Genomic DNA, 14,381 nt, shown 5'->3' on the forward strand with positions numbered 1-14,381 from the left:
TAAAGTGATGCGGGAAGACGATATCTTTATAAGGCTTATGTGTTTTGATTGTTCGGTCGTCTGCATATAGTGTACGGTGATTATGAACGGGTATTGGCCGAGAAGTGTGACGTCTGATGTTTCAGGTTCAAGTACGCAACAAGTTCCCCTCAAGTTGTATCTAGCCAGAAATTTAAATTTGATCTTTCAATTGCCATTAAAATCTTGACATTTATTGAGAGTTTAAAAGTGTGCCAAAGCGCACATTTCAAAATAATTTTTGAAGTCATTTTGTTCAAAATCATCTTGATTCCTTTGGATTGCTATTTTATAATCTGTCTTTTAAACTAATTTCTGTGTCGACTTCCAGAAACACTCCAGCACATGCCGCCCTCAAGCTGAGCGTCAACGCTCGAGAGGGACTCCGTTTTTGCCCAGCCTGGAAGAGACCCAGAGGGCGACCACAACACCAAGTTGCGCCAGCTAAAAGTGGACCATGACTCACCGGTACAGCAGCTGTGGCAGTCTGCAACAAATCGTTTGGTTTGGGCGTTTTTACTTGCCCCTTGATGGACCACAGAGAATTATGGTGATGATGATTTGTTTAGGAGAGCATGGTGTCTTTCCTGTTATACAGTTTTGATGGTGTCATGTATTAAATAATGTGTTTTAAACGATGTCTTAATCCTGCGATAAGATCATGATCTCAACAAGTTCGATGGCATTTCCAGATATCCGTACAGGTTTCAAGGCCCCGAAAAAGAAAAGAATTATTTATGAAAACTGATCGTTCAGCCAACGACTGATTCATGTACAACTTCAAGGTCGGTGATTGGGTGTTAGAATGGCTGGTTCACTGGTACTAGTTTTATGCAAGTGAACTTCAAAGAGCAGTATACTGCAAGGATAACCAATATCTCCTCTAATAACAAACACATCAGCGCTAAAAGCAGTCCTCTGATGAGCTATAATCTCGAGAGCTCTCGGCGTTATAAATGACTGTCTACTCTAATGTACTTCACTTAAAATTATGTTTGGCAGAGATTGGTAAAACAAAAAGATGTTCAACATGCTGTGCATCGGTATCATGGTATTAATGCTGCTGGCGGTAAGAGGTAAGTTTGCATTGTCATTTTCTATTAGAAAGAGTAAGGACAGAGATGACTCGATGGTCTGTTTAGGTTGAGGGTTTCTTAGTTAAGAACATAAAATTATGATGTTTAGGTTAAGGGTTTCTAGTTTGATAGATCTGGTAGGATTGCTTTTATAGTTTGGTATTGGGGTTTAGTTGTTGTGTAGAGGTGAGTTGGTTTGGTTAAAAAGGTGTTGCAGTTTTGATTTGTAATTAAGGGTTTGTAGTTTGGCTGAGGTTTCTTGGTTTGGTTGTTTTTTTTAAGTCACCTGGAAATATATACATATATATATATCAAATAATAAACCACAAGGGAAACTGACTGGGTACATTTGTAAATGATTTTAGGATTGAACAAAGAAACATTGACTAGAGCGGGATTTGAACCAACGACCTCCGGTTTAACGCGCCGGCGCTCTACCAACTGAGCTATCTAGCCCTATGTTGATGGTCTCCCAATTTTGTCAATATCTTTGTTCGGGGGGTGCCTGTTAGAAGCCATTAAACCGCAAACTTCCTTGTAGCCAGGGATCACACCCGGGTAACGATACAACCTGGGAAGCGGCAGACAGGGGATCACCTTAAGGGGATGCGACTTTTTATTTCAGATATCAAATAATAAACCACAAGGGAAACTGACTGGGTACATTTTTAAATGATTTTAGGATTGAACAGAGAAAAATTGACTAGAGCGGGATTTGAACCAACGACCTCCGGTTTAACGTGACGGCGCTCTACCAACTGAGCTATCTAGCCCTACTGTTGATGGTCTCCCAATTTTGTCAATATCTTTGTTCGGGGGTGCCTGTCAGAAGCCATTAAACCGCAAACTGCCGTGTAGCCAGGGATCACACCCGGGTAACGATACAACCTGGGAAGCGGCAGACAGGGGATCACCTTAAGGGGATGCGACTTTTTATATCAGATATCAAATAATAAACCACAAGGGAAACTGACTGGGTACATTTTTAAATGATTTTAGGATTGAACAAAGAAAAATTGACTAGCGCGGGATTTGAACCATATATATACATAAATTATATTTTTCAACATTGGAGTATAGGTTTATGAACAAAATATTTCTTTGAGTAATTTTTTTCCACATATAATGTTTACAAATTTGATAAAGTTGTTGGGGTGACTCCGCCTACCCCTTTTGTGACGTCAATCGAGGCAGACTTTGCCTCGATCGAACATCGAACACACACACGTACGTACAAGTCATGCAAGTCCTAGTTGTGAGTTTGTACGTTTCGAAAAAAGTTTTTTTCTTGCATTTTCCCGGCCATGTCGACCAAGTGTATTACTGCTGGATGCAGCAAAACAACTAAAGATGGGGTCAGTTTGAAAAGTGGTCCGGCCCGACGTCTTTTCCAGCGCTGTGCAGCAGCATTCGAGCCAGCGTGCTTCGAGAATCCGAAATACGCCACACATTTTGACATGAAGATAATTTCTAAAACATGACGCCTCCCCAAGATTTTTTTCAGCTAGTGGGAAGTCGTAACGGTACCTGAAAGGCGTTACGAACCTACAGGAGCATTTGCCTTACGTGAAACAACTTTGAGGACATGTTTTAAGCTTGCGCCAAGCGTCACTATCTTGTGTTGACACTGCATGAGAGTCACCGTGCTGGGTAATCCGAGTGAACTGCCCGCACAGCAGCCATACATACGTAGTGTACGAGGCCAGACTACACATTTTCATTTATAATATTGCGCCTCGATTGACGTCACGAACAGCGCCCTTTTGGGTCTGGCCTACTTTTAAATTTGTGAATAAAATGGAAACTAATTTTTTTAAACCTTAGTTTATAGTTTAGTTAGTTTAATAGTGACGAAAATTTATTTTGACAAAATACCGCTTCCAGGTGACTTTAACTAGGGTAGCTGTTAGTTGCTTTAGTTAGGATTTCTAGATGACTGGAGATGGGTTTGTTTGGTTATATCATTAGTAAGGTTTATAGTTTCGACCGATCAGTTGGTTTATAAAGGGCCCGTATAACGGGTTGGTAGAAGCCAGCAAGCGGGTAGAAATTGGTTTTATGGAATATAACGACGAGTTTATAGTCCGCCATGTTGCGTTTCACTCAATTTACTCCACAAATGACGTCAAGGTATTGGCATTTTGAAGCATGCTGTCAAGTGGGGCTCGTTTTTCGAAACCGCGTATTCTTTTGTATTGATGATTACGAAAACTCAGAATGTAAAAAATATCAATATTTAACCGATACATTAACCATTACAAACACGTTCAAATGTCATTCTCGTTCAACCAATTTTACCCAAGATAGCAGCTGTTTATAAAAAATGTGACGTACAAATAACGGATATCTGGAAATGATTGCAGATAGTAGGCAATGTTAGTTCATAGGCTTCTATTCCCTCCCTCCCTCCTTCCTCCCTTCCTTTATTTATTTCTTTATCTACCTATCTATCTATCTATCTATCTATCTATTCATTCATTCATGTATTAATGTAAGTATTTATTATTTATCTATTCTGTTTTTCTTTTTAAATAACTTGTTTAAATAGCTTCAATTGTTGTCGAGTTTTTAGCAGCTCTTAGTCTATCAAATATCTATCTAGTGCTTCAAATTTTTTAATAGTTTTACTCAAAGTATATATTTATATTTGTTTATTTATAGTATCTAAGTGTTTATCATAGTGATTTTTTTATTTACACTCTATTCGAGGATTGGATAAGCAGGCTTTTGAGTCATAGTGTAGTAGTACGCTTTTGTTTATCCTGGCCGTCTTAGAATCGATTGTTGTCCCTTCCTCTTCCTTCCTCCACATCCCGTACCTGTCCGGTACCCTTTTGTCTAATCCCGCTCCTCTAGTTACCCTGTATTTAAGTTACCTTTTTTGAAGTCTTATAATCCTTGTTTTACTTGTATGTATTTGTTTTTGACACTGGCCGAATAAGTAATAATAATAATAATAACAACAACAACAACAACAACAACAACAACAACAACAACAACAACAACAACAACAACAACAACAACAACAACAACAACAACAACAACAACAACAACAACAACAGCAACAGCAACAGCAACAGCAACAGCAACAGCAACAGCAACAGCAACAGCAACAGCAACAGCAACAGCAACAGCAACAGCAACAGCAACAGCAACAGCAACAGCAACAGCAACAGCAACAGCAACAGCAACAGCAACAGCAACAGCAACAGCAACAGCAACAGCAACAGCAACAGCAACAGCAACAGCAACAGCAACAGCAACAGCAACAGCAACAGCAACAGCAACAGCAACAGCAACAGCAACAGCAACAGCAACAGCAACAGCAACAGCAACAGCAACAGCAACAGCAACAGCAACAGCAACAGCAACAGCAACAGCAACAGCAACAGCAACAGCAACAGCAACAGCAACAGCAGCAACAGCAACAGCAACAGCAACAGCAACAGCAACAGCAACAGCAACAGCAACAGCAACAGCAACAGCAACAGCAACAGCAACAGCAACAGCAACAGCAACAGCAACAGCAACAGCAACAGCAACAGCAACAGCAACAGCAACAGCAACAGCAACAGCAACAGCAACAGCAACAGCAACAGCAACAGCAACAGCAACAGCAACAGCAACAGCAACAGCAACAGCAACAGCAACAGCAACAGCAACAGCAACAGCAACAGCAACAGCAACAGCAACAGCAACAGCAACAGCAACAGCAACAGCAACAGCAACAGCAACAGCAACAGCAACAGCAACAGCAACAGCAACAGCAACAGCAACAGCAACAGCAACAGCAACAGCAACAGCAACAGCAACAGCAACAGCAACAGCAACAGCAACAGCAACAGCAACAGCAACAGCAACAGCAACAGCAACAGCAACAGCAACAGCAACAGCAACAGCAACAGCAACAGCAACAGCAACAGCAACAGCAACAGCAACAGCAACAGCAACAGCAACAGCAACAGCAACAGCAACAGCAACAGCAACAGCAACAGCAACAGCAACAGCAACAGCAACAGCAACAGCAACAGCAACAGCAACAGCAACAGCAACAGCAACAGCAACAGCAACAGCAACAGCAACAGCAACAGCAACAGCAACAGCAACAGCAACAGCAACAGCAACAGCAACAGCAACAGCAACAGCAACAGCAACAGCAACAGCAACAGCAACAGCAACAGCAACAGCAACAGCAACAGCAACAGCAACAGCAACAGCAACAGCAACAGCAACAGCAACAGCAACAGCAACAGCAACAGCAACAGCAACAGCAACAGCAACAGCAACAGCAACAGCAACAGCAACAGCAACAGCAACAGCAACAGCAACAGCAACAGCAACAGCAACAGCAACAGCAACAGCAACAGCAACAGCAACAGCAACAGCAACAGCAACAGCAACAGCAACAGCAACAGCAACAGCAACAGCAACAGCAACAGCAACAGCAACAGCAACAGCAACAGCAACAGCAACAGCAACAGCAACAGCAACAGCAACAGCAACAGCAACAGCAACAGCAACAGCAACAGCAACAGCAACAGCAACAGCAACAGCAACAGCAACAGCAACAGCAACAGCAACAGCAACAGCAACAGCAACAGCAACAGCAACAGCAACAGCAACAGCAACAGCAACAGCAACAGCAACAGCAACAGCAACAGCAACAGCAACAGCAACAGCAACAGCAACAGCAACAGCAACAGCAACAGCAACAGCAACAGCAACAGCAACAGCAACAGCAACAGCAACAGCAACAGCAACAGCAACAGCAACAGCAACAGCAACAGCAACAGCAACAGCAACAGCAACAGCAACAGCAACAGCAACAGCAACAGCAACAGCAACAGCAACAGCAACAGCAACAGCAACAGCAACAGCAACAGCAACAGCAACAGCAACAGCAACAGCAACAGCAACAGCAACAGCAACAGCAACAGCAACAGCAACAGCAACAGCAACAGCAACAGCAACAGCAACAGCAACAGCAACAGCAACAGCAACAGCAACAGTAATAATAATAATAATAATAATAACCTGTAATTTGAGGCAAATGGTTCATCACCTCGCAATTGTTATTGTAACCATATACATGCCAATAAGCCCATTTGGATTTATGACGTAGTGTACAAACTCGGACAGTAGTATACCAACAATGATATATGACATTGTAACAGTGTTTTTTTTTTAATTAGTTGGTTAGGCCGTGCTCGGGCTGTCTATGCTATAATTTGATGGCCTGATGGAGTGAGTTACCTCTTCGGTCTGCGCCAGCAGAAAGTCAATAGTGTTGAACTTAGATTGTTTATAACAATATTGTTAATAATGAAAACTTATAAAGCGCACGAATCCACCCAAAATTGCTTATGGCGCTAAATGCAGAAAATAATATACAATGTACAATCGAATAACCAAAATTAAAGCGTAGTCTAAGCTAAGAAGAAATTCAGAACAAATGCAATTGCTAAGACAACATGGAAGGGTAAACATTAAAGGATTTACTCAAATACTTGATTGAAATTATTGAAAAGACGGTCCTTTTTTTTGGGGGGGGGTGGGGGTAAAGAAACAGCTGGTTTAAATGAACACGTTGCCTTGGATCGGACGAGTTAGTCTATAAAAAGCGTTTGTAACCGTTTGTTATAAAATGCACATGGTTGGAAAGATGTCTTAAAAGTAGAATATAATTATCCACACAAGTTTGCCTCAAAATTGCGTGGTTTTCATTTTACTGTGCGAACTAACACGGTCGGCCAGTTATGGGAGTCAAAATTTTGACTCCCATAAATGGCCGACCGTGTTAGTCGACGAGGTAAAAAGAAAACCATGCAATTTAGAGGCATGTTTGTGCAGATCATTGTATTCTACTTTTACAACATCTTTTCTACACATATGCATTTTATAACAAACGGTTACAAACGCTTTTCAATGACCAACTCGAGGCAACGTGTACCTTTAAAGCTCTACCTCTTTTAGTAAAGTCTTTGATATTGCCTATAACAGCTTTAAGATTGCGTTTAATTTCTCAGGCGAGCCATCGTATGTTTTTCAGTCAACCAATTTCTTAGAACTCCTTATACAATTCTACCTTAAGTATGAATGGACTTTTAGTGGAATTTTGACAAAACCCAGAAAGCAACGGTCAACCAGATGCGAGCTCACTGGGCCAGCTGTGTTCTGAGAATATTTCGCTTGTAATTCAAAAGATAAAGCCTATAATTAATAATTGATGGTCCATTCATAACGACGCGAAGAAACTCACAAAAGTGTTGATTTTAGAAAATGCTCTTAACAAATATGCAGGCATGTACCCGATGGCTTCGCCATGTGTTTTTCTTTGGTAAGACAAGCTTCGTATAAATCAAACAAACAAAGCTCAGCCTTTTTTGTCTTGTTTCAAAACCAATCCCTAAAACTCCTTCCCGTTTAGTGTTGGACCTGATAAAGGCGAGTCAAAAAGAAGTTGACTGGGATTGGTGATGTCTTTCAAAAGCAACCAACAAATGACACTTTACAAGTTCAGTAAAGCAAATACAAGCACTCTCTCCAGATTATTATAGAAAAAGGGAATGAAAGAAAATATTAGACTAAAGGTCTATTTTGCAAGCTGTCCACGGAATTAATTTTTGCTACTTAATAACAGTGTTAAGATTCAGTCAAGCATGGCCACCTAACATGAGTGCTTTCAGTAAATTTAGGCATAGCTTCTCTCAAAAATGATCAATTTGTTTCTGTTCATTCATTTTTGAGACAAGCATGCAGTAAATAACGCTTGTTTAATGTGCTTCACTGGGGTCTTGGCTATCAGTTTTTTTTACCATCGATCTCAGTTAACTCAATCTTGAATCACCATGTATACCTTCTCTGAGACTGTCAATATAGCTGACAGGGTTGCATTCCGATCGAGTCTGATGCGATATAAGATCTTTGACGAATATCAAGTACCAGGGATAGCTTGAAGGGGAAGACAAACATTCAGAGACATCAAAAAGTTATTAAGAATTTCCACAAGTTTTATCAAAAGAGATCCATACTCATAATTGTGTGTATGGTGTTCCATAATGTGCATTTTATTTTTGTTGCTTAAAGTAAGGTGGCACGGTTGGCTTGTGCGTAAAGCGCTCGCCTCTCACCCAATGTGACCCCGTTCGATTCCCGGTCGGGGCCATATGTGAGTTGAGTTAAGCTTTGGTTCTCTGCTGTGCCACGAGGGTTTTCCCAGACTATCCGGTTTTTTCCTCCTCAGGAAAAAATCAAACACTTTCGATCTTGGCTGTGCTCCGTGGCCATAATGGGTTGATGTGGCTGGCAGCTGAATGCGCCCTTGCATGCCTGCTTCTCGAATACGTTGTAGCCGCGCGTCCTTCGAGTAAGGACGATTAGCCCCCCCCCCCCCCCCCCCAATTATAATTAAAGCATTAATGTACTGAGATAGCCTGAGCTTTAAATCAAAACCTGACAGGTGTCATGCCTTCATTTTAAGTCAGTGACATAATACTTCTGTGCGACAGGCATGGTTGTGTCGCCTGTTCAATTATTTGTCAAAATTCGGATGACTTTTTAAGAAAATAATGATAACAGTTTGTGGCACTGGTTATATCAGCCATCTTTTGTTCTCTAAATGAAATAAATTGAAAGCAACAAATGACAGAATAGTATAGGCATGCGGGCTTCTTTTGAGGTTAGGACGACAGCCTTGTTTTATTATTATCTCTTGTGCAAAAAGGGCTTGAACACTTTAAACAACGACTCTTTGGTGTGAAAAAGTGCACCAAAGTGTATCTTTTGCTCTCTGTGCTATGAGTATAGACAAGGGAAGAATATAGGCTGACCAGTATGAAATAATGAAATAGACGTTGGTCCAACGTCTTTCTCATTATGATCCCCTCCTTTTATTTATTTTAAATATCCCTTTATCCTAAATTGCGATCATGGCATCGAGAAAAGGGCATAGAATAATATGAATATTTTTAATGCACCGGTATCAAACACAAAAGTTGCTCATAGGCGCAAAAACCAAACAAATATTGTGTGTGTTTTTTTATCACCAAAGAGTCATTGCTTAAACTTTTAAAGCCAATTTGGCAGATAAATAAAAAGAAAAACAAGGCTGTCGTTCTGCCCCCAAAAGCAGCCTGGAACATACGAAAACGCGCCGGGAAAACGTAATGGGCAGTTTGTGTATAAAGACTCATGTATTTGAACCATCTAAAGACCACTGGACAACTTCAGTTATTGATTGTCAAAAAACAGTATTCTTACTTTGTGTATTCCTTAACATAAATTTGCATAAAAATAACAAATCTGTGAACATTTGGACTCAATTAATCATCAAAGTTGCAAGGACAATGAAAGAAAACAACACCCTTTGTTGTTTCAAAATTTGTGTTACCTTTCAAATGCACATTAATAGGCTGCAGACCTGAAGTATTTTAATATTTGAGTGAGAAATTACCTCTTTCCTCAAAACTACGTTAACTTCAAAAGGAGCCGTTTGTCACAATATTTTATACTATCAATAGCTCTCCAGTGCTCGTTACGAAGTATTTTTTTTTCTTCTATCAATTATTTTGAATTAGTCTGGGGAGGAATGCGGTCAGAATATAAAACGGCCGTTAAATTTCGGTTATGATCCAGGAATTTGAAACACCTTTGGAGCATCATCCGGTGTCAATTCATGGAGGATGTTATTTTTTAAATTTGTTCTAGACCATTGATGCTATGAACGTGATGTAAATTTAATTAGATGTGCGGGTGAAACACAAGGAATGTTTAATTATTCCCACTTCAGTTATAGACCTGTTGGGACGGAACATTTTTTGGGTTTAACAATTTATAATTTATTAAAGATACTCAACACCATTGGTGTTTGTCAAAGAGCTCAATTGGTCTGAGAAGTCGCAAGGAAGATAATAATGAAAGAAAAACACCCTTGTCACACGAAGTTGTGTGTTTTTCAGTATGCTTGATTTCGAGACCTCAAATTCTAAGTCTGAGGTCTCGAAATCAAATTCGAGGAAAATAACTGCTTTCCCGTTTCTCACAATGGTTTATGCTACCAATCTCTCTCTATTACTCGTTACCCAAAACAAAGGTTTTATGCTATTAATTATTTTATTAATTACCAATAATGTCCGCTGCCTTGAAAAGGTGTCGTGTTGTTATTATGTGAAAGAAACTCTTGACCAAGCTCCATACCGTGCCAATCCAGCAGGTATGGGTTCTTGTTCATTTCTACTCGGAAAAGTTCCAGGTCCTCGACTGAGGTGGAACCCTCCTTAACCAACGCTTCGAACACATCGATATCGTCGTAGTACATTTTAAACAAAACGAAAGAAAAAGTTGTGAGTGTGAGTCAAAATCAAGACATGGTACAGGTGCAAGAAAAACCAGCCGAAGAGTCGTATGAAAAACAACTTTTGGCTAAACTATCATTAACCTCTCTCCGACCTTAGGAGAGAGAGAGAAGTTTGCCTTAAAATGTAATAACACTGCGCCCTTGAATGGACGCAAGCTGGATAAAAGGCAATCAAAAACAAGTCTACTCTTTAATTGTTCTTTGCCTTAATCACCCATATCAAAGATAATAATTATGATGTTTCAGCGCACTGTTTGGGTTAATCACCCCTATCACTGAAAAGAATGTTGCTCACAGCCTTCTACGATTAGTGTCCACCTGCCTCGCATATTAGATAAACCTTAGCAACTCCAGATAGCGACGACACCCGTTTGCATTTACCACTATCCGCTTGTAAGTAAGGTCATTAAAAAAGCTGATTCCATCACTAACTGGTCGATACAAATATAATTCAAAACACCATACAAAATAAGCAATACACAGCTATAAGCAATACAAGCAATTCCTTTCCCAATCTACCCTACTCTCTCAGCTATTCTTCACATGTTTCTTGTTGTAGCCAAACCTTATGTCAGTCATCATCATTCAGGACCAGTGCTTTAGTTGTCATTATTTAGCATGTATGCCTATGTAGTTCTGTTCAACATAATTTTTATTTTGTTTTCCTTTTACTATAATCTTATTTGCAATTACTTGTATTGTTATTGTTCTTTATGAAATGGCCGAATAAATTATGATAATAATAATAACTAGACATTAGGTGTTTGTGAACAAACACAAAGCTGTGCCGTGTGGTTTCGCTTTGATTATGTGCTTCATCGATGACCAAGGATTTATACTCTGAAAAATGTTTTTAAAAATGTTTAGTAGTTCTTGAGATATGGTCCCCACTTCCCGTCACGATTTTCAAAGTCACTATTATGCCCAAGGAGTCTATAACTGAAAAAAGATTGACATCGGTTGTGTAGTTCTTGAAATATGGTCCCACTTCCGGTTAACCCGGAAGTAGAGGTCAAATTAAGGTCACGGTTTTTCCAAATTTTTCTCCTATCCCTAAGGAGTCTTAAACTACAAACAAGTTAAAAATCGGCCCTTTACTTCTTTAGATCTGGTGTTTCAAAGATTTCCAATTAAATATGCAAATGAGGGTCACGTGGTTGATGAATTAAGAATTTAAAAACAAAATTTCATTAGGAACTAAGCTTAGGTTCAAAGCTTGATAAATGATTTAACTCGTTATGGTTTAGAAGAATAGGCTGAAACAAAAAACAAATTACTGGTCAATAGAGGGCGGTATGTAAGATGAGTGGTCTTTCTATATCAGTATCTCCTTTTCCTAGTTAATTGTTCAGTTGAAATGTTACCTCAAAAGTTTGACTAACAAGATGAATAAATGTAAAGAAAACCTAATATTTGACTCAGGATTGTTTGATTTGTTGGTTTCTTGAATTCAATGCAGTACTTTTAGAGTCCATTGACATGTGACAAACCAATTAAGGATAAAATCCTTGTATTTTGTAGGTGGTTTGATGTTTGATCTAGAACGAGTGGATTTCACTGAACTTTTAACGGCACCAAACTCTACAGTTACGTTCACCATATTCCGCTTACTGTGCAAGCGCAGAATATAAAGTGCGAGATTGGAAGCACAAACGAAAGAAATCCCTGCTAAGCAGTCTATTTTGCTTGACGTAAGCGCAGAATTCACTGCTTCTGCTAAGCACTGATTCTTTGCTTCCAGAGCAGAGCATGACATTGGGCCCATTCCCACAGGATTTTTCATTATGCAAGTTCCCATCATGATAGGCCTAGGTGACTAGTAAAATTTACTACTCGACTAGTCGCACCTCAAACCCAACTACGACACTTGTTGAGATAAATTACGGATTCTCAAGATTTGTGCCGCAATGTGCCGCAAGCGACACATGTTGCGATTAGTAGTAAGCAGGACAACTGTTTCACCAAACAGGTAATTCGGGACTTTTTTTGGAGTCAACGTGCAGGCACAATTTTAACGGAGTGGGGAAAAAACAGTAGTCGCGACTCTAATACTAATTTGTAGTCGCGACTTAAACACTAAACCACACTGGTCGCCCTGGCCTACTTTTGCACAAGAAAAGCACGGTTATCCTGCGAAAGCAAACCAAATTTTTAAGTCACTGTTTTTTGCAGTGAATGTTACGCAGAAGTTTAGCACAATAGTAATTGCAGCAGATTTTTTTGTTGCGAATTGTCACGCTCATCAAGAACACATTCCCTGTGTGCCCAGATGTTAAATACGCTTTAGCGTAAGCACAATTCCCTGATTACATAAGCGCTGCGACTCATTCCTTTTAAAGCCATTGGCCCAGGACCAGACCAAACTAAACACAAAAAGCAGCTAAACACAGCAAGTACCATTCCTCATGTACAAACTGCAAGTTGTGAATCCAGGTATTCTGCTCAATTTCTGCAGTTTTATAAAGCAAAATATTTTGCCTATATATTATAAGCAGCTCTATAACATTGAGCCACTCAACCACCAGAGCACCAGAGAAACGTCGACCAGCATAATAAAATCTCTGATTTTGTATTCCTGTCAAGAGTTTTTGTTTGTCATGGTCTAATTTCCGAAAGTAAAGCGAAATACTGGAATTAGTTTAGGCAACTGCAAGGTCCCCGGTGCGAACAAGGTTACTTCACCCGTAAATCATTCCAAATCCCAGGCGTTAAAATTGCAAGTATACACTTAACACTACATCTTTATGATTCACCACAAGACACTTACAGTCTTTACATGCATTGATAGTAGGCCTACCATTTCGATGGTCATTTATAAAATGTGTATGCCGTGTAAACTTCCAAATCTCAGGCAGGTGTATTCGTCCATGCACGGTCCACTTTATCTCGTACATGATGCCTTTGATCGAAGCCAAATAAGTAAAGAAACAAGTTTGTATGTTTCACATAGGTTTGTCTTCAGTGATAAGGTTTAGAAAGAAAAGGCTGGCACTTTGTGTTGATTGACAACATACATAGAGCGAAAAAAATGCAAAAATAGCGCTATTTATTAGCGACAAAGTGGTTGTACGTAAATCGAAGAACCACGTACATGTACGTAGAACTTCCCTTCCATAGTGCGTACACCCATTAAAGATCGTGCTGCGCGAGGACAAAATCAGATGTTTTATTTTCCAGGAAAGAAGCATCTCATGAGCCAAAAATTTGAAAAATAAGAACATGTTGTATTGATTGTTTAAATGTAGGTACATATTTCTTTTTGTAAAAGAAAAGTAAAATGTATGCATTATAATATTTATTTCGTCGAAATTCCCGGAGGGATTCGAACTCAGATCACCTGGGTAATAGCACCCGCGGTAAACCGCGGCCCCAATCGATCCATCAAAACAGATTGAGTGATTTTATTCATTATATAATAAGTGTATTAAATTATGACAAATAATTTCAAAATGACGTGACATAAAAAAATACTTCATTTGGCACAACTTCAATACCCAGAGAATCAAAATCTGAAAACAATTTGAAAATCGGACGTTTATTTTGGGAGATATGGTGTTAACAAGATTGCCTAATTAAATATTCATGTCATTATAACTCAGCTAATTGATTAAGAAATTAAACAACACGAAGTTTAGTGATTAAGTCACGTACTAAGCTTCGATTCCATATATGACTCAAGTCTGTCATTTCTACCGTTTCTAAGATTACGAATAAACAAAAATCGTGCGTTAAACCTATGGCGTTTTGGCGGAAACCAAGAACAACGTTTCTAAAACGTTTTGAAAAACTCGACGAAAACAATAGCTGTTCCGAATGCATCGGAACAGCTAATAATAATACACAGAGTACCCTTGTACTCAGTGACCCTAAAGTTCGCTAGTGGTACGTGATGTCGTATATAGTCGTTCGGACAAGTTTGGTCCCTCGAGGTC

The sequence above is a fragment of the Asterias amurensis genome, chromosome 1 (assembly GCF_032118995.1).
Source record: "Asterias amurensis chromosome 1, ASM3211899v1".
In the NCBI taxonomy this organism is placed as follows: domain Eukaryota; kingdom Metazoa; phylum Echinodermata; class Asteroidea; order Forcipulatida; family Asteriidae; genus Asterias; species Asterias amurensis.